Source organism: Eubalaena glacialis, chromosome 1 (assembly GCF_028564815.1).
Source record: "Eubalaena glacialis isolate mEubGla1 chromosome 1, mEubGla1.1.hap2.+ XY, whole genome shotgun sequence".
Lineage (NCBI taxonomy): Eukaryota > Metazoa > Chordata > Mammalia > Artiodactyla > Balaenidae > Eubalaena > Eubalaena glacialis.
In genome coordinates, this window is record NC_083716.1 from 88581695 (window position 1) to 88601431 (window position 19737).

Genomic DNA, 19737 nt, shown 5'->3' on the forward strand with positions numbered 1-19737 from the left:
GGCTAATGTAAATGGATGGGTAGAGGGTATTCCCTTTTATTACATTTCAAATGGCTTCATTGTATTTTTTCTCCAAATTGTGTATCAGTTACAGGAGTTAGCTTTGTATTTTCTGTTTTTATCTATATAAAATAAAGCGCTACATCTCCGTTGAGTAGATAAAGAATTGTTTAAAATCTGAACAATTTGAAGTAATGGGGCTTAAATGAAATGCATCCTTACCACTTATTAAATATTTGATACATATCAGCTGTCATACTTTACTTCCCCCCCAAACATGACAACATAGTTATTATGTGACTTTGCGCTGTCAGATTTATTTCTTTTGTTCTAGATGTGGTCAAGCCTATAATAGACAAATCTATACCAATTTATTTTCCCTCCCTCATTTTCTTTCTGTCTGGTTTGCCCAGCTCATCATAGATTTCCATCTTGTATATTGTGTTAGTAATAATTTAAGTATGATTCAAGAAATTCATCTGTTACTGGGTTCTAGCCCTTTCAGTGTAGGAAAACAGAGATAGCTTTTTTCTTTTTGGTGGCGCCACATGGCTTGCGAGATCTTAGTTCCCTGACCAGGGATTGAACCCAGGCCCTCGGCAGTGAAAGTGAGGGGTCTTGGACTTCCAGGGAATTCCCATAGACTTTCTTAGCTTATTATGATTGCTAATTGTACTTGTTTTCACAAGTACAATTGTGAAATTGTACTTGAATTTCACAAATTTGTTTTATTCTTTCCTTTCTTCATTGATTTAATAACTACTATTTCATAATAGAGGATCCCCCAGTCTTAAAATGACATCGTAACATCATTATATTCGAACTGTGTTCAACCTGTAGAGGGTGTAGGAAACCACAGGACTGTGCATGGGCTCCATTTGGTCACGGGTGCTCCCGAGGTTGGATCAATGTTCAGCTTTTAAGATAATGAACATCATTCATAGCAGCACTATTTACAATAGCCAAGACATGGAAACAACCTAAATGTGCATCAACAGATGAATGGATAAAGAAGGCACGGTATATATACACAATGGAATATTACTCAGCCATAAAAAAGAATGAGATAATGCCATTTGCAGCAACATGGATGGACCTGAGATTATCATACTAAGCGAAGTAAGTCAGAAAGAGAAAGACAAATACCATATGATATCATTTATATGTGGAATCTAAAATGTGACACAAATGAACCTTATCTATGAAACAGAAACAGAATCACAGACATAGAGAACAGACTTGTGGTTGCCAAGGGAGAGAGGGAGTTGGGGAGGGATGGATTGAGAGTTTGGGATTAGCAGATGCAAACTATTGTATATAGAATGGATAAACAACAAGGTCCTACCGTACAGCACAGGGAACTATATTCAATATCCTGTGATAAACCACAATGGAAGAGAATATGTACATATATGTATAAATGAACCACTTTGCTCTACAGCAGAAATTAACACAACATTGTAAATCAACTGTACTTCAATAAAGTAAATTTAAAAAAAGATAGCGAACATAAATCACCACTTTAAGGAATGACATTTTCTTATTTGTAATGTCTTCCTTGTCTACATGCAGATGATAAAGCAAACTAGCCAGTGGTCATGGAAGAACCTGTGCAGGTGTGCACGCCAAGTTCGATGTCCTATTTATTTATTTTTTTCCTGGATAGGTATGCTTGTGGGGATAAACATGAATTCATCACGTACGTCTTTCTGCTAGTAAAATCGTTCCTGGCTCCCACGTTAAAATTATGTTATTATTCGTTATGTTTTACACACTGGGTCGAGGAGAGGGGTGTTCACCAAACAACGGCAGGACTTTTTGCTGGTCCACCATCTCCCTAAGCAATCTGAACAAACTACTCTCTGGGTGTGTGAGCAGGGGCGGCAGGACAGGGACCTGGATGGATGGCTGGAGAGATTGCTGGTGGCTTGGTTGCCATGGCTGAGAGTTTGGACTTTGTGGTGTTTGTGGGGCAGGTCGAGCTTTTTAGCTTGTATTGGCTCCCAAGAGCCTTCCTTATTTATCTTATTTGTGGAAAATACTGAAAGAGCCCAGAGTATTTCCTCCACCACATCAAGGCCATCCCAATAGTCATGGTAATTTAGTTATTTCCTCTTCAAAGTTCAGAGAAAAATTAATGGAATAAATTTATGGGGAAGGGATACAGACTTTGAATTAATTGTACCATCATTGTCAGCAAATGTAAGCTCTCCTGCTTGTGATTATTCGTTTCACCAACTATTCATTGATTACCTGTTATGCCTAAGGCTTCTGCTCATTAAAAACTCACAAGTGAATTATTTGTAAAGAAATCACATATGAGGCGGACTGAAAAATGTTAGTTTAGAGCAAAAGCAAAAGGTACAAGTAATGGTCTTTGGGAGGCATAGAGAGGAAGACACTGTCTAGGAAGTTTTTCCCGAAAACGTTTTCCCCCTGGAAATGTCTGAGAAAGCTTTGTGACAGTGAAGGCTGCTGGGTATATTGGGTGATGGGAACATCTTGATAAAAGGGACCAAACCGGGAGACCTTGGTGCGGGGGGTGGGGGGTGGTATATTTATTTGGGAAAGGTCATTTACTGCATGCTGTGCTTGTCAGGTCAAAGGTGCTTGGCTCCACCTTATGGACTTATTTGAAGCCTATTTCAAGATTGAAGTTATGCACGGTGCAGTTTTGAATAGGTGTATTCATCTGGGCCGTTGGTTATGAGCGACAGAAACCCAACTTAAACCTTCTTAGGCAGAAAAAGAAAGGTCCAGTAACTGGGATGTCTGGGAGGAGCGTGCTTTAGACACTGGTGGATCCAGGGGCTCCAGCGTTGGCCTGAAGACCCTTTCTGTCTTGTATCTTGACTCCCCTTCTCTGCTTTGCTGAGTTCTTCAGCCCTTCCCGTGGGATCACCAGGATGGCGGCCAGCAGCTCACATCCTCCTGGCCTAGCATCCTCAGTGGCGACCGACTTGCGTCTCCCGAGATCCCCGCATTATCCTAGAAGAGATGTAGACGGCTCGCTTTGGCTCTGCACCCTGATCTAGCCCCTGATGCGGTGGCAGGGAGGTGCCCTGAGCGGCCCAGGGGCAGGCGGTTCCACCCAGAGCCAGAAGAGGTGGTGCTGGGCAGACAGACCCTGCGGCTCCATGGCTCAGGTGGCACGAGAGGGCACGTGAGGGAGGACGGGGCTGTTAGCCAGGTTGGGAGCAGGGGTGGTCGGGGAGGATTGCGGGAAGGATGGGAACTCTCTTCTGTACGTTGAGGGAGAGGTGCTGGCGGGTCATTCATGTGGCCGTTGGCTGATGGGGCACAGAGAGATGGGTAAGGCTGGCCTTGTCCCCAAACTAGCCATTGATGATAGAGGTAGGTATGGAACAGGCCAACCCACGGAGGAGGAGATGGATATTAGGTTGAATCACGAGCTGCTTTTTCAGGTCAGCGATGCAGGGTATTGGTGATTTCCTGTGGCTCAGCCTGTGCCGTGGGAATTCCGTTTGGAAACGCCCAGTGTTCCTTCTTTAGGCACACACCTACCCCCGTTCTTATCCTCAGCGGCTCTCAAGTCTCTGCGGACGGCTTTTTCCTTTCCTTTTCCTTGCCTGCCTTTTCCCTTCTTTCCCCCTCCCGCTACCCCTCCCTTCTTTCTTCTCTTTTTGGGAAATATTCTTCAGGTGCTTTTAAAGCGCAAAGCACAGTGCTTAGTACTGGCTATGCAGTCATGAACCAGACCTAGTCCCTGCCCTCCTGGAGTCTGGGGTCTAGACACAAAAGCACAGTGTTTAGGGCCTGATGGAATTCTCTCTGAGGAGCGGTGTTACAGGGCTGATGGAGTTCTCTGTGAGGTGTGGGGAGGCATCCAATCCTAGATTCTTCCTGACTCCCCCTTGGGCTGGGATGGAGGAGAGGAAGGCCTGCCTGAAAGTTGGATAGGTATGTACCTTCCTGACAAAATGGAAGGGTGAAGGGACAGAGCTCCCCCTGACCCCTGACTCTCCACACCTTTGCTGTGGCCCAACTGCTCCAGTGTCACCCGCTCTACCCTTTTCTTCCCCGTTTCTCTCCTCCCAGGTACGATTTGGCCTCCTCCTTGGACCCCTCACAGTACCTACTGGAGACGTCTTCCATGATATTCTTTGGACACTTGGTCCCCATCTTCTGTGGAGAGGTTGGCTTCCTCTGTTAGGCGGAAAGCTTCAGGTGGCAGCAACTCCTACAGGGACAGCGTTTAGGGAAGGCTTTGGGCGCCGGAGGTGCTAAGTAAATATTGTTAAATGTTAAAGTAACTTCGAAGGGGCTCTGTTTCCAGTTTCTTTCTCCCTTCTTACCTCTATCCAACTTACAAAAACCACCAGAGTACATATACAGTGGAATATTATTCAGCCTTAAAAAAGTAGGGCATCCTGTCCTGTGTGACAGCGTGGATGAACTTGGAGGACATTATGCCCAGTGAAATAAGCCAGACACAGGAGGAGAAGTGCTGAGTGATTCTGCTTAAAATCATCAGACTCAGAGTACAGAGTAGGATGGTGGTTACCACGGGCGGCGCAGGTGGGGAACTGGGGGGGGGGGTTCACTGTCCAATGGGTATGAAGTTTCAGTTATGTACAAGGAATAAGTTCTAGAGCCTGCTTTACAGCGTCCTGCCTGCAGTTCACAGTATTGTATTGTGCTCTTAAACATTTGCTGAGAGGGTAGATCTCATGTTAAGTGTTCTTAGCACAATTAAAAAAAAAAAAAATATATATATATATATATATACAACAGCCACCAAAGAAAAAAACAAACAATACCTGAGTGACAGCAGTGCTTTATGTTGGGCCAAAGTGAAATCACAGAGGGAAATATCTCCACGAGAGGCAACCCCACCCGTGTGGAGAGTCTCATGGCGCTGACCTGATTCGCAGTGAAAACGGACCTCTCCTAGTGGGCAGACATCCAGGTTTGTAACGTAGTTTAAAGCTGAGCTGACATCTTCTCCACGATTTAGACACCAGCGTAGAAGTAGACCTTCAAATAGGTGGGACACTGCTTTCAGAGACCGCTGGGGCCCCGTGTGGTGTGTGTGTGTGTGTGTGTGTGTCTGTCTGTCTGAGTACAACTGTTTGAAGCAGTCAAGCCCGGTTACCGGCGCTGGTGAGTGGTCGCTGGTGTTGAACACTGGGCATTGACAGGTGAGCTGGTTTCCAGAATGCATTTCCTGGAGCAAATGGCATAATCTGCAGAATCCCCCGTGATTCAGAAATTCTCTCCTGATACGATAAGCTATTTGAATCTGGCCCTGGGCGCATATCCGCGTAGACTGTGCTTCTGGAGTGGGAGAGGTCTGGGCTCGGGTTCCTGGCCTCATGCTGATGGGGAGGTGTGACTTTGCCTCATGGATTTGGGGGAGGTGCTCCTTCCTGCTGGCCCGCTGGCCCGGATGCGGGGCGAGGTGGTACCCCTCGTGCACGTCGCCAAAGGTCACAGGTGCACGGACAGAAATCAGCGCCGACCACTTTGCCCCCTCGGAGGGATCTCATCATTTTGAAAGGAATTTTTATTTTTAGGACAAAAAACGAGACTAAAACTTGGCCTTTCTTGCCTGCCCTGAGTACTAGTGGGCCTGTCCTAACAGTCGACGGAGAAACGGTGATTTTTTGAGCTGGAGGGAATATTTGTATTCTTCTCAGTGGAAAGAAAATATTTGCCTTCACTTTCTCAGAACCTGGATTCACTGGGGAAACAGCTGAAGAACCTGCTGGTCGGGACAAAGGGCCAGGTCTCTGTGTGTCTGCAGATCTGGTTTTCTGGCAGAGCTTCCTGTTGAGGTGTGAGGTGCCTCCCTGAGCAGCGGGGCGGGGGGGGGGCGGGGGGGAGGAGGATGGTCCCTCTTCCTTAACGCTCTGCGATGGCCCCAGCCCCAGGTCTGCTGCTTGGGAAGCCTGCTCTGCAGAAAATGCGCTCTTTTTTTCCTCCAAAGCCAAAACAATAGCTAGTTGCCTCATATAAACCACCTGCTTGGTAGGAAATGAAGCAAAACTCTGGAGTCCCCAATGCCACTCGGAGGATTTGTGGTTTCCCTTCCTGTCGATAAACAAAAGCAGTTGGTTAAAGGAGCAGGGCATTAATTGTTTCCAGGATGTTTGCTGTAACAAAGGAAGGAAAAGTGCCTTTTACAGAGTTGCATTCATTGTGTGAGGGGTATTACCACAAAATTTAAAGCCTCCCTGCTGGAGAAGGGAAATTAGCTACACGATATTTAGTCATGAAACACAGACTGTTTAATCGGTAGGATTTTTTTTAAAATTTGTTAATTTAATTTAATTTATTTTTTTATACAGCAGGTTCTTATTAGTTATTCATTTTATACATATTGGTATATATATATGTCAATCCCAATCTCCCAGTTCATCCCACCCCGCCACCCCCAATCAGTAAGATTTTTAAAGACTTATTTCGTAAACTAAAGTTGAGGGTTTTATAATAGATCAGCGTAAAAAAACCCACAGAAAACAGAGAGCCTCTTTAGAGAAGAAAAGATGATGCCTAAAACTTTGAAAAATAGTGACGCTTAGAGGACTTGAATTTTTCTTTTTTAATTGCACAAGTGCATGCTTTGTTAGCAAGAAACATTTATCATCTGTAGTGCGGGGTTGCGTCTGCCATGTAGGCTGCCCCAGGGTGCTTTTTGGTGTATGGAGTACTATGCCTGGGTGCCTTGGTGGGTGTGCTCCAAGGTAGAGACTTGACTGTCTCCTTCACCAGCTCCTAACACAGGCGCTAAGGACCAGGACGCAGTCGGTGGACATCTGCTGCGTGGACGAATGCTTGGGTGGATTTAATACATGTAGTGAAGGTTGAAACCGTAACATAAGATACCCATTAATGTATTCTTTTCTGATTGCTTGATGTTAGGAAACCTTTCTGATGAATGCTATTTTTGAATTGTGGTAAGATATAGATAACATACATTTTACCATTTTAACCATTTTAAGTGTACAGTTCAGTGGCATTAAGTTACGTTCACATTGTTGTGCAGGCATCACCACCATCTATCTCGGGAGCATCTTCCTCTTCCCAAATAGAAACTTTGTACTCATTAAACAATAACTCCCCATCCCCCTCCCCAGCTTCTGGCAACCACCATTCTACTTTCTGTCTCTATGAATTTGGCTCCTCTGGGGACCTCATATAAGTGGAATCCTACAGTATTTGTCCTTTTGTGACTGGCTTATTTTACTTGGCAGGGTTCACCCATGTTTTAGTATGTGTCCCAATTCCCTTCCTTTAAAAGGCTTAATGATACTCTGTTGTATGGATGGATAAACCATAGTCTGATGGACACGTGGGTTGTTTTTACCTTTTAGCTATTGCAGATAGGGCTGCAATGAACAAGGGGGTACAAATATCTGTTTCAGTCCCTGCTTGCAATTCTTTTGGGTATATATCCAGAAGCAGAATTGCTGGATCATATGGTAATTCTAGGTTTAATTTTTTTTTTTTTTTTTTTTTTTTTTTGAGGAACCCACCATACCATGCTTTAGATTTTTAAGCTCAGAATGGCTTGTATTGGCTGCGCAAGTTTTGTCAGTGAGAATTTCTTTCCACTCCCTCCCCCCTGCACGTAATCTTAAATTCAGCTACAGTTGAAGGACTAATAATAGTACATCTTCACCCACTGTTTCAATGTTTCATAAAAATTGAGACAGATTGCAAAAGGTGGGCTTTTGAAAGCCAAGGCCAATTATAGCCTTCTTGATAGGTCACCCTATGATGTATCAGGGACACCGGTAATACTGTGAGGGAGACAAGAGATGTAAACTGGACTTGGAGGGGTGTGTCTTTTGCAGGCAGCAGAGAAGCCCAGTCAGTGACGTTTCATCCAAACTGTGCACTTGCACTGTTGCATCCTGAGTCTGTCCAGTGTCACGTGGGAGAGGGGGCCCCAGCCACTTTGCTCCAGTTTGCAGAAATTCTCATGATTCCTATTTTAAAAAAAGGATGTAGTAAAAGATCATGATCTTAGGAGCCAGGCCGACTTGAGTTCATGCCCTGCTCTTTGTGACTTGCTGACTTTGGGCAAGTAACCAGTCTTTAGAGCACCCGTCTCCACTCCAGGGGGGCAGAAAGGCTGGATTTGTTTTCCTTCCTCTTTTTTTTTTTTTTTTTATTGAAGTATAGTTGATTTACAGTGTTGTGTTAATTTCTGCTGTACAGCCACGTGACTCAGTTGTACATATATATTCATTCTTAATTAATTAATTAATTAATTAATTAATTAATTTATGGCTGTGTTGGGTCTTCGTTTCTGTGCGAGGGCTTTCTCTAGTTGCGGCAAGCGGGGGCCGCTCTTCATCGCGGTGCGCGGGCCTCTCGCTATCGCAGCCTCTCTTGTTGCGGAGCACAGGCTCCAGATGCGCAGGCTCAGTAATTGTGGCTCACGGGCCCAGTTGCTCCGCGGCATGTGGGATCCTCCCAGACCAGGGCTCAAACCCGTGTCCCCTGCATTAGCAGGCAGATTCTCAACCACTGCGCCACCAGGGAAGCCCCCTTCATTCTTTTTTTTATGTTCTTTTCCATTATGGCTTATCACAGGATGGTGAATATAGTTCTCTTGGATTTTTTTTTTTTTTTAAGAGGATTGTGAGTTTGGAAATGACATACATAAAATATTTAGTAGGGCGCCTGGCACATAGTGCTGTGTACCTAATGCTGGCCACTTCTGTTCTTCCAAGCAGATGCTGTTTAATAGAAGTTAGTACCCAAATAGCCACCTGGGGCAGCAGTTCTCAACATTTTGGTGTTGGGCCCCCTTGACACTTAAAAATTACTCAGGATCCCAAGGAGCTTTTGATTATGTAGCTTATCTCTACTGATACTTACGATATTAGAACTAAAATTGAGACGTTTTAAAATATTTCTTAATTCATTTAAAATGGCAATAAGCCATGTACATCTTATTATAAGTAAATACCTTATGAAAATCACTGTTTCCAAAACCAAAGGAATTAATGAACAGAATGGCCTCGTTTTCCATTTTTGCAAATCTCTTAAATATCTGGTGTCAGAGTATAAGCTAGATCCCTCTCTCTCTTTACACCATGATGTGTCAGCCTCTGGGAGACTCTGCTGCACTTGGTGTCCTGGTGAAGATGGCTTTGACCCGTGGACCCCCGGAAGGGTCTTGGGAACCCTCTGGGGCCTCAGATCACGCTCTGAAAGCCGCTGAGCAGGAGTTTTCCTGTGGGTCTGAGATGGGTCTCTTTCCTCTCTTGCAAGATCTTGCTCTTGGCCGTGTGTGCAGGAACTTGCTGCCGCCGCTGAGGTAAGCCAGCCAGGAAGGCCGGACCTGCAGAGCCATCCTTACCCCCACGCTGCCTCCAGCTTGAAAGTGGGCTTATGTGTCCCATGCATGGGCTTTTCAAAAAAGATTGTTTCTGTTCCCCTCGGCTTGCGGATTGAATTTTTTTTTTCAAGATTCTATACTTTATTTTTTATTTATTTATTTTTGGCTGCGTTGGGTCTTCATTGCTGTGCACAGGCTTTCTCTAGTTGCGGCGAGCGGGGGCTACTCTTCGTTGCGGTGCGTGGGCTTCTCACTGCGGTGGCTTCTCTTGTTGCGGAGCACGGGCTCTAGGCACGCGGGCTTCAGTAGCTGTGGCATGCAGGCTCAGTAGTTGTGGTTCACGGGCTCTAGAGCGCAGACTCAGTAGTTGTGGTGCACGGGCTTAGTTGCTCCACGGCATGTGGGATCTTCCCGGACCAGGGCTCCAACCCGTGTCCCCTGCATTGGCAGGCGGATTCTTAACCACTGCGCCACCAGGGAAGCCCGCAGATTGAATGTTCTGATTTGTTCCTCCTCAGCGGACAGGGGTGAGCTTTAGAAAGCCCGTTTGGCTTGGAGTTGCCTAAATTTCAGGCCTCAGAAGGGGTCGCTAGCATGTTCCTGTGAGTGTCCCTTGATGTGTGTAAGAGGATATGATTTTAGAAATTGCGTTGTGCATCTCTACACGGAGTGTCCGTGAGATGAAAGGGACAGTGTGAGCTTAATGATGGGTAGAGGGCTGCTCCCCTGCTGGAGCTGTGTGGCATGGTGGGGGGAAGGGGAGACCTGCACAGAGAAGACGGTGATGGAGGGACAGGTGAAGAGGACCAGGGCTTCCTGCATGAGTTCCAGCTGGCTCTGCCTGGGGTCACCTAGATGTGTCCCTCAGACACAGAATAAAGGCGGAGCCAGGGCTCTCTCCCTGTGTGTGCGTGCTCACAAATACTGTGTTTTCTTAACAGCAGGAGATAAGGTGGGTTTGTGAAAGAACTGTCAGAAGTAACCATCCCCTGGCACATTTGGTCTCTGGCCCTGCATTACCAAAAGTGGATTACCATTCTTCTCTCTCTGTCTACACGTGCGCGTACACACACCCACACAGTTTTTTTCTGCACTGTTTAAGAATGAGTTACATCCATCACGGCCCTTTACCCTCCAACTACTTGTGTGTATTTCCTAGAAATAGAGAGATTCACTTAGTTAATAGTTCAGTGATCCACTTCGGATCATTCAATATTGATGCGTTATTTACACCTCATCTATAATTTGTGTTCCAGGGTTGTCATCTGACACAAAGTGTCCTGCCCGGTGCTCCGCCTCCACACGGGTCCAGTCTAGGGTCAGGTCCTGCATTTAGTTGTCACATCTCTTGATCATCTTTATTTCTGCAGCCTCTGTCGTTTATGTGTGTTGGTGCATTTTGAAGTCTGTGGTCTGAGAGCCTGCATTTAAAAATGTTTTTACGTGGACAAGCACTTAAATGGTGGCAAGGTATTATTGGAGAAGAGAGTAGATATCCATCACATGCTTCCTTACCACAAATTATAAATACGTGATATATACGTATATATGTATGTTGAATGGTGAAACTGTGAAAGCAGTGGTAGGAGAGAGAAGAGGAGGAATCAGGGAACCGATAGTAGAGCCTCTTAGCCTGAAAAGGCTGTTCCCTCTTAAATGTGGCTTCGGTGACTTGGCTGAGTGCTAATGAACGCTTTGGAGCCAGAGTAAATCCTGAGGGGGGACAACGATAGAGGGAGATAACTTACATTTCAGCACAAGAAGCACAGGAAGTGTTACCTCGGTTTGTTTTAAGGAAAGACCCTCCCCTTGTTCAGCTGGGCTTGTCCCTGCTGGTTCCTTGGTCCCTGCGGAAGCCGGAGATGAGTTCATTCTGACACCAGCCTCCCGCCAGCCAGGGGCACCTCCTGCTGCCTAGACACGGCTTTGACTCTCCTCTGTCCTTTACTGCACTTCCCAGTACCTTGGGGAGATGGCTGCTGCCTGGAACGAACCCTTTCTAGGTTTTCTCTAGTCGGTGTGTACAGCAGCTAACCTAGAGAGCGTGGTCTCCAGATTAATTTCTTTACGGTTAATTCTGATGAGCGATGGTGTGGGTTTATTATAGAATATGCGACCGTATAAACGTTTGTGACACATGCTCATGATATAATTTTAAGCATACTTCATTTTGTCAAAAATTATATGCTTTAGTTTTTAGATTTATAGATGTATTCAGTTCAAACAACACAGAAATCCCCCCTGTAATCTCACTCGCCAAAGGCAATCTCTACTGATAGACCTTTGAAATCTCCATGCACACTTTTTAAAAAACAGAAACAAAAAAACAAAAATGGGATTAGTCAATACGTACTGTTTTTCTGGTTGCTTTTGGTCACTTACCAATATTTTGTAGACATCTTTTCATTGTCAACATTTAGGTAGTTCCTGCCTATTCTTTTTAATGGTGAATTGTTTTTTATTGTGTAGATAAGACTATAATTTATTTAACTAATCCCTGTTGGAGGACATTGAGGTGCTTCTTAGTTATTCCTAACAAAATGTTTGTACATAGACTTGTACAACTGAGTACACACACTTAAAATGTCAACGGTGTTGCCAGATTGCCCTCCAGATAGTTTGTGCTCACGTATGATTCCTTCACTGACCTATGAGTGAGCCTCTAGCCTTCACCAACAGTGAGCATTTCAATGTTTTGTTTCTGATTTTAATGTAAAAACTATTTCACTGTCTTAATATTTATGTTCTTTTTTTAAAAATGAATGCTGAAGTTAGACACCTTTACATGTTTATTGGCCACTTGTATTTCATTGGCCCACTTTTGAATTATTACATGTACTGATTTTTTTTCAAACTTCTTTATTCAAATATTAGCCCTTTGTCACACAAATCAAACAACTATTTTTTGCCAATTCTTAGTTTTCTTCCTCTCCTCTCCTCCCCTCCCCTCCGCCTCCCCTCCCCTCCCCCTCCCCTCCCCTCCCCCTCTTCTTCTTTCTTTTTCTTTCAACTGTTTAGTTGTTTATGATGTGGACCCATTAGAAAATCCTGAGTTGAAAATCCTTTTAGGGCTATTTTAACATGGGTTATAATTACACCCCAGTTAAAGGTGATATCACAAATCTGTACAACATATGTGTTGTTAAAAAATATATATAAGTGGAGTTCATTTGCTTTGGTTCTTTTATTTTCCCTTTTGCAAGGCCCTTTATTCTCGCACAAATTTATACGTAATGAGAACACTGTAATTTGTAAATTCTGTCATAGCATCAGAACGGAGGAGATGCTGTACTCCTTGCATAATCCTGTACAGATGCTTTTATCATTCCATGTCCTCATTTCTCATTGATGATGTTAGGACTTATTTAACCTTCGTACAGGCTTAGAAGCTTGTTTATCAGAGGATTAGAAGACTCGTTCTGTGGGATAAGTCAATTATTATCATTAGGGGATTACGTAGAAAAATTGGAGCTGAGCTCCAAATTCTTATTCTTCCAAAGATGAATAAAATTTTCCAAGACAGCCGGTACCATAGTGTGATAGTGGTGTGCCTTTCATTCATCTTTCAGATTTCTGGTAAGAGTTTTTAACTCCTTTGGCCTCAGAAAGCGGCTGTTTGGATGCCGGGACTATCTTGTTCCTCCCCTCTCTGCTCTCAGCTTCACCTTCAACCTTCTACCTTTCTGGAATGAAAATAAATATAGGCAGGGTGGTGCTAGGCTTCCTTGTGATCCTGTCCTTTTTCCTTCTTGGCCAATTTTGTTACGGCCAGTAGAATCCTAGGACTCTATGGACCTCTGGGGGGGCCATCATTTATCTCCATTTACTTAAAATGTTCTCAGACTGGTAATTTCCTCATTGTCCTGCCCAAGTTTCTGAAGAAGCATCCTAGTTTCTAGGTTAGATCTCTCTACTAGGGGAACAGCGCTGGGGGGAGGTCATTTGCTTGCAGACAGCAGCATTGCCATATGGTGTCAGGATCAGGATGTCAAGAGCGAGTTGGAACTCTGAAGTGGCTTGGACGTCGAGAAGTGCATTAGCCTATACAGAAAACGTTCAGGTGACCTCACATCTCTTCCTCAAGGTTGTCTTTTTTGCCGCTTATCTTCATAGCATTTAACGGTGGGTTAATATTTTCATTCCACATCTAAATCTAGCAGCCAGATTTGGAAAGGTTTAGCCACCTCAGGCAGGCAGTCTTAAAATCTGAAGACCTCAGGGGAGAGAGACCGTGAGCTCCCCTGTCCCATGTGTCCTGGAGGGTGATTTGGTTCAGTAGATGTTTATTGGGTAATTTCTGTAAGTGGAGCCCTCTGTTAGGTGCCAAGGAAAACAAGATGATTAAAATGCAGCCCTTCCCCTTCAGGAGTTTGTAATCTAATGGAAGAGGAAAAAAGTACATACAAGTAGCTCTAATACAAGGTTCATTTACAAGGTTTACATTTACAAGGTTCAGATGACTGTGGAACTCTGCCCCCTCCAGGATGCCTGGCACATGCTAGGCACTTAATACACACATTTCAGTGGATAAATGAATGCATTTAGACATGTACATTTCGGTGTACTTTATTCATAGCAAAAAAAGATGTGTAGAAAGAGATGGTTTGTGGGATTTTATATGGCCCCAGAGGGTATGAGAATTTGTTGAGGTCACGAAGGGCTTAGGGCAGGCGGGGCAAATTCCATCACGTAAACCACCCTTTCTCCTTGTGTCCCAGAGGCAGTCCTACTGGTTCCTCGGCCTCCTCCTCCCAAGCCTGGGAGAACTCCTGGTTTTCTGTTCCCCCTGAATCCATCACTTGAACCAAGTAGGATTTGGCCCTTAATTTGATGGGTCCAGCACCTTGGTTTCTTGTGGACTGATTCATGCTAGTCAGATATAAAACACAAAACCAAACCTGCTTTGTACTTGGAATTGTTTTTCTTGATGGACAAAGTGAGATATGTGTTTCTTGATAACTAGGGAATTCTTTCCTTTAATTCTCTTTTTCCAATTTCTCGTACTTCCTGTTAGTTTCTAACTGGTTGAATACATGACAATGTGCTTTATGCCCATTGTATTACAAGTAATTGTTTTCCCAAAATGTAACCCTGATCAGTTTGATCACACAGGAGAGGGACCTTATGATCGAATGTGCAGACACTTTTAGTCGCATTCACAATATATTTGCAGGCCGTTTCCTCTTCCTCCTAATAATTACGATTGTACAGTATTGCAGCTTTATTTGCTTACTCTTACTATGTGGTAGGTACTATTTAGTACTTCACCTATCTCATCTCATCTGCCAACAGTCCTTTGAAGTAGGTATTATCATCCCCCTTTTAGAAATGAGGGGACTGGGACTTCCCTGGTGGCACAGTGGTTGAGAATCCGCCTGCCAATGCAGGGGACACGGGTTTGATCCCCGGTCCGGGAAGATCCCACATGCCTTGGAGCAACTAAGCCCGTGCGCCACAACTACTGAGCCTGCGCTCTAGAGCCCGCGAGCCACAACTACTGAGCCCGCGTGCCACAAGTATTGAGTCTGTGTGCCTGGAGCCCGTGCTCCGCAACAAGAGAAGCCACCGCAATGAGAAGCCTGCGCCCTGCAACGAAGAGTAGCCCCTGCTCGCCACAACTAGAGAAAACCCACGCGCAGCAGCGAAGACCCAACGCAGCCAAAAATAAATAAATTTATTAAAAAAAAAAAAGATAAACATACTGATATCCTGTAAAACCAGATGGAATCCCAGCAGCACTTTAAGGATGTGTGCTGGAATAATACGGAACAACTACTGTTGGTTCTGATAGAATAATATGAACGACCCACCCACGGCCTGAAGACCCACTTGAGGTATCAAGCCTCTCAAAACACACTTGTCCCTAAGGGTTATGAACCTCAGATCTTTGACAGCTTTGTTGACTCTTCAGGGGCTTTTTAGTTTAAATGATAATTCTGCGTGATTTCTGAAGGGTGAATATGACCAATAAGAAAGTCAGTGTATTAGGGGTTATCATTACGAAACGTTTAAAATGCCCTGTCAAACATTGCGTACGCCTTCTACAGTGTTATTATTCGGAAAACACCCACAGTTTTGTGCTGTAAAGACAGATCCTGTGTATTTCCTTAGTGGCAAGCTGCTCAGGCCCGTCTTCGTTCGGGAACCTGAGAGCCAACATGGCTTTTTCAGAGAACACATTGTAGTTTTGTAAGTTTTCTTTCCTTTGTTTGTTTGTCTTTATTAAACATTTCTCTTTGGAGGAAAGATCGGTGGAAGATTTCATAAAGGAAGAGTTCAGTGAGGAACAATGGATGGGGTTAAGATGTTGATTCTGAAGTAAAATCATTGTTTTTCCTTGATAAAAGCAACTTGCCTTGGTGATTAGCAGAGTGCCGCATAGAAGCTGAGAAGAAAAGGAACTGTATCCTCTGAGAGTCCTTCCAAACTCCGCCGTCCTTCTGCCCCAGGTTTCTGTGATCTGGGAGGCTGTAGTCTCAGGGTCCTTTGGTCCCCTTCACACCTTGAGGCACAATAGGAGTCAGGGGGTGGCAGCCTTCCCTTCTAGAAGGTTGTTTGTCTAGAGAGAGGAATAGAGTCTACCTGTTTGGTGAAGTGAACCAACTTTTTATATTTAATAACCTGCTAACAGATGTGAACATATTTCTAAGGTCAGATTCTTTGATTCTCTCTTCCCTTCAACGTGGTGGTGATACCAGCTGGTAGTTACGAGCACTTTCTGATCCAAGCTATCCTTTCCTTTGGCGGGAACAGCTCCTGGGCTGTCTTCCCACCCTGCAGATGAAGGCACTCTGAGGACAGAGCTGCTCCAGAGACTTCGGAAGGAGAATTTAGCTCTTAGCTGCCTGTGCTGGCGTCGCGTGTATTTGCAGAGACAAACATCTAGCAAATGGGCTTGGTGGAAATAGTATGATTTAGTGACAAGAACATGAAAGGACTTTCATTTTAAGGTTAGACAACAACAGGGTGTGCTATCCACGTTGTCAGATTATTAACTTAATGTCACCTTGGGCAATTTACTTAATCTTTTTATGTGTCACAGTTTGGATATTGGCAAAATAGAGATGATAACCTATGGTAAGATTTTTATATGCATTCAGTGAGGTAATGCTTATTACAACTGATCTAGCTATTTTATTCGTTGGCTTTCGGTTTTATCTGATAAATGTACTAAAGTCCGTTTGTAAAACACTATTATTTTCCCACCTCAGCTTTATTGTTCCCACAGTAAAAATCCATGGTAGAATCCCTTTTTTATAAATATATTGAGAAAAAGGAAGGAAAAAGCAAAGGCGAAATTAAAATCGGGAATTAAGGAGTATTAAAATGTGGGTTTTAGTTTTTCACTTTCTTATGATCTTATCTGACTTTTTTCGGTAGCCGCCTGTTGTGACTTGATTTTTATTCTGTCCAGCGGTGGTTTCTAGAAGAGTAGCACTCGTGACCTCTGGGTGGCCCAGCCTTTGCAGGCTTTGTCCCTGGTGCTTATGTAAGCAGATAGGTTGGCGGCGGGGGGCCCTGGAGAAAGAGAACCAGGAATGGCTTTCTCGACATAAGAACACATCTTGGTCTAAGCCATTTTGTGATCTAAGCCTGGCCAGAGTGCTCGCTATTGAACAGGTCTCAGAAATTAATGATCTTAAGGGAGGGGATGCAGAAACAAGGGAGGAGCAGTCAGGAAACCATAGTGCAGCCTTGGGACAGGGTCCTGGTTCCTAAAGGGATACACGTAATAATATACCTTTGAGTTCTGCAGAAACTAAGGCCCCCCCCACCCCCGCCAGGTGGAGGATGGAATGATGACGTTGACCCTCCAGACTTCAGTCAATTAAAGCTTGGACTCTGTTGACCTTTGCCCCAATTCTGTGCTGAATTCTCTGCTCAAGTCCTCTCATGAACATGCATGTTCCCTTAGCTTAAAAATTCTCCAGTTTTGCTGTTGGGGGAGACAAGACTTTGGGAAAGACCCGCAGAGTTCTCCTTACTTAATGCAAGTACTTATAAATCCTTCCTTTGCCTGCGCTTTGGCTTGGTTGTGTCTATTGGTTCGACATCCACCGAGAGGTGAACCCAGTTTTCCAGTAACACTTACCCCCGCCCTCCAGGTTTTTCTTGGCCGCCCCGCGGCTTGGGCAGTGGACCTGACTTGACCTAAGAGCTTTGTTGTCTTAAGCAGTGGTTCTCAGCCCTAGCCATCCATACGAATTGCCTGAGAAGCTTTTAAAAAGTACCAATGCTGATATTTAAAATTGATACTTAAAAACTGACTTGGAAACTATATTTCTGACAATCTGTATCTTTAAAAACTTCCCCAGGTGATCCTGGTACACAGTGAAGGCTGAGAACTCCGTTTTAGTGTAAGGGAGCCATGCATAGTCAATAACCACTAAGATGTAGTCATCACTTTCATGTCTATTTCAGTGGGGAGGAAAAAGTCTCCTAAAGGTGGTAGTGAATACTAGGGAAATGTGGCGCTCAGTCCCTGCATCCCCACCCTCATTTTCCTGTATAGACTGTTGGGCTAAATTGGTTTGCTGTGTGTTCAGACAAGGTGAGGAATCCAGGCGGGGAGGTGACCGCAGGGGCTTGCATTCTGCCGCAAATACACTTTGGTGTTCTTTCCATCCCTTTGTCTATTGTTTGGAAGTTGAGTGTGTGGGGATGATTCCTCGGTGTGATCTGCCTGCCGAACTGTACTATTTTTAGGGACTAACCCACTAACACAATAGGTTTATTAAAAAGCTATGGAACCTTTTGAGGCTGCTGGATTTTGTCTGACAAGGGCTGAGTTACAAGTAGGCTCTCCCACCTCCCAGTTCAGGCACATAGGATTTTTCTGTTTCTTCTTTAGAAAGCGTCTGAATAGCTTCAAAATACAGTGGTTTGGCAGCCTGACAGGTGATGCCAGATGTCTGAGTAGCTCTCCTCCGTATCCTGGCTCTCCAGACACAGAGCTTCGCAGGTGTATGTCGGGTTGCTAATTTTTATTTCTTCTCCTTTCCCTTTTTTTTCTAACATTTTGAAAAATTAATTAATTTATTCATTTATATTTGGCTATGTTGGGTCTTCGTTGCTGAGCGCGGGCTTTCTCTAGTTGCGGCGAGCGGGGTCTACTCTTTGTTGCGGTGCGCGGGCTTCTCATTGCGGTGGCTTCTCTTGTTGCGGAGCATGGGCTCTAGGCACGTGGGCTTCAGTAGTTGTGGCACGTGGGCTCAGCAGCTGTGGCTCGCAGGCTCTGAAGCGCAGGCTCAGTAGTTGTGGCGCACGGGCTTAGTAGCTCCGTGGCATGTGGGATCTTCCCAGACCAGGGCTCGAACTCGTGTCTCCTGCATTGGCAGGCGGATTCTTAACCACTGGGCCACTAGGGAAGCCCTCCTTTCCCTTTTAAAATGTGCTAAAATATGCATAGTTCATAGTGCTGGGGGAAAAAAGTGAACACATGAAGCATTTTCTTGGTCTTGAATCTCTGCCCTCTGTCTAAAAAGATGTGTTTTCCTCCATTGAGGGTATCCCCTTGTCTGGGTCTGCTTAGCAAGTAGATTAAACAGATAAAGCCAGTACTGATGTTATTTTAAATTCGTTTTTAAAATGGCAGTCAGACCTTACTGGGTTCTAATCCATTCTCAGGAATATGCATCCATGCATTAGGAGGCAGAAACATAAGTTAGCAGTAGTCGCAATGGAAAAACAATCGCTCATTGTGAAATAATGTGACGCCCTTAATGTGTCCACAGAATAGACTGGATATTATTTGTGATTCTTGTCTTTCTTTACTGTATCTCCCTCCATTAAAATGCTATAATAGGCAGTGTGTATTAGAGTTACTGCTAGATAGCTTTGACTTTTTAAAGTACGTATCTTCATAAAGATCACTCCCAAACTAATTTTCAACCAGGCAATTAGCCAAGTGAAGATTCCCTTCCCCGGTGCTTGGTGAGGGGTAGACTCCAGCTTGCCTATGACAACATGCGTGATTAATAGGGACGGTATTAACCCCTCTGTGTTGGTGTTACAAACTGGTGATTCTCCTTGGCATTTGAACTGCGCTATTAGCATCTGTGTCACTCCATAAGGACAGGCCTGGCCTGTCTTGTTAAGGGGAACATTTTGGTTTTCCCAGTTACATGGGGGCCATTTCCCCCATTTCTTCTCATCAGTATTTCTCTAGGGTCTGACACCCTCCAAGCCTTCTTGGGGAGTTAGCTGTTGCTGATTCGGGCAGCTCATCCCTATTATTGCCCTGGTCATTCTGTCAGAGCCTCTGGGAGAGCCTGGAGCAGTGGAGGCTCTGCAGTGGTTGGCTTTCCGGCCCCCCTTCACCTCCATCCCTGAAGGAGCCTCGCCATTTCCAAACCTGCTTATCAAGAATCCCCTGAGGTCTTTTTTGAACTAGCCGTTTTTTGAACTGCCCTACGTCCCCG

At 44.6% G+C, this 19737-nt stretch overlaps 1 protein-coding gene across 5 annotated transcripts in view; it reads left to right on the forward strand.

The window, feature by feature from the left end:
- The window catches only part of SIPA1L2 (signal induced proliferation associated 1 like 2), a 220286-nt gene that overhangs the window by 41371 nt on the left and 159178 nt on the right, over positions 1 to 19737 (forward strand). The window lies entirely within an intron of this gene.